The following is a 2,269-nucleotide window of genomic DNA, read 5'->3' on the forward strand; positions in this document are numbered from 1 at the left end:
TCTTTGTTTCTTTTACTTCCTGAATAAATTTCAGTATCAGTATAAAAATAAATTATATATATATATATACATATACATAATAATTATATTATAATATTAGCTACATACATATTACTACATATATTTAATTTGTTTGTTTGTTTTTTTTTTTTATATATTTGTTTTAATATCCTATTTAAATATATGTTATTATATACATAATATATGTATGTATAATATATTTACATTTTACTTTTTCTATTTTTTCAAATTAGCTATTGTTTTATTTATTATATAAATTTCCCCTTATATGGGAACTTTTTATTATTTTTAATATATATATATATAATATATTTTTATATATACCTATAAAATTATAAAGAAACCAAAAAAAGGAAACAAAAAAGTAAAAGGTTTTTAAACATCTTCATTCTTCTTTATAATAAAATTATATATATATATATATATATTTTTTTTTTGTTTATATTTAAAGAAACATGCATTTGTCATATATACACATTTTTTGTACACACTTGTTTTATAAAATGAAAGTTTAAAAAATTGAGAAATTTATAAATTTGCGTATAAATATGTATATATAATAACACCTTTCTTTTTTTTTTTTTTTGTTTTTTTTTTTTTAAGTTAATAATATATTTGATACAATATGTTTCAAAAGTTTTCAATATATCACATTGATTTCTCAAATATATATATATATAATATGTATTTATATGTATACAAAATTTTATAAATTTTTAAGATTATAAATATATATTTTTTGTAAATCCATTAAAAGTTGTTACTTTTTTTTTTTTTGTTGTTCTTTTTTTATATATTTGGCACATATAAAAATATAAAGTATTATATTTTTAAACAATGAATCTATAAAAGATAAATTTAATATATTATATATTTTTATACATATTGTAATATTATATATATATATCAATATCTTTTATTATTTCATATTTTATAATGAGAATTAAAATTTTTATTATGTATGTTTCAACGTATAATTGGTTTTCTTGTTTTTTTTTTTTTTTTTTCCAAAGTATCTTTTTAATAAAAAATATCAATGTTTAATTTAATGATAAATAAGTATTTTTTTGTATAATTTATATATATATAATAATATATTTTATAAAATTAAATAAATGTTATTTGTTAAATTATAAATATATATTTATTTATTTATATATTTTTATTTTGTGTAATATTGTATAAATTAGATTCTACATATAATATATATATTATATATATATTTATTATATTTATATATTTATTTTTTTTTTTGTTATTTTAAAATATCTTATAAAAAAAAATATATCTTGTAATTTAAAAATAAGTATAAAATATATATAAATTGTGTTATTTTTTCTACACTTTTTTTCTTCTTTATAATGTTTTGACATGCAATATTAAAAAAAATAAATATATCATATGTAACATATTTCTTCTTTTGAATTGTTGTATATTATTATTGATCCTTATATATAATATATTATATATATATATATATATATATGTATATTCTTTTCTTGAATATATAAATAACATTATTTTAAATACTTATAATATGTATATTTTTTTTTGTTACCATTTTATTAAATATATGTTATTTATTTTTATGCATGCATTTTTAAATATATATTATGTATATATATATATAATAAATAAATAAATATTTCATATATTTATATTATTATATGTATATATATGTTTATATATATATATTATGTATATATATATGTATTATATTATCTACAAGGAATAAGAACATGAAGAAATATATATATATATATATATTAAAAAAAAAATAAAAATTCACACACATATAATAATTAAGAATTAATTTATTTTGAATTTCATTATTTTATTTTATATTTTTATATTTTTTTTTTTTTCATTTTTGATTAAATTATTGTATTTTCCTTATTACATAATCTTGTTTCTTTATTTTTCTCATATTATATATTTTATATTTATTTTACATTTTTGCTCTTCATTTTATTTTATATTATTTATTTTTTTTTATTTTATTATTTTTTTTTTTTATAGCTATACTTTTTATACATACATAAAAATCTTTCCCCTTTTTTTTTATTATTTTTTTTTTTTTTTTTTATTTTCACATTTAGCTATTTCGTTCATAATTTTTTTTTTTCACGATTATATATAAAATTTTTTTTTTTTTTCACATTTTCTTGTTCTATATACATATTTTTATATTTTTTTACATTTTTGCTCTTCATTTTATTTTATATTATTTATTTTTTTTTATTTTATT

This window comes from Plasmodium gaboni, chromosome 4 (genome assembly GCF_001602025.1).
Source record: "Plasmodium gaboni strain SY75 chromosome 4, whole genome shotgun sequence".
In the NCBI taxonomy this organism is placed as follows: domain Eukaryota; phylum Apicomplexa; class Aconoidasida; order Haemosporida; family Plasmodiidae; genus Plasmodium; species Plasmodium gaboni.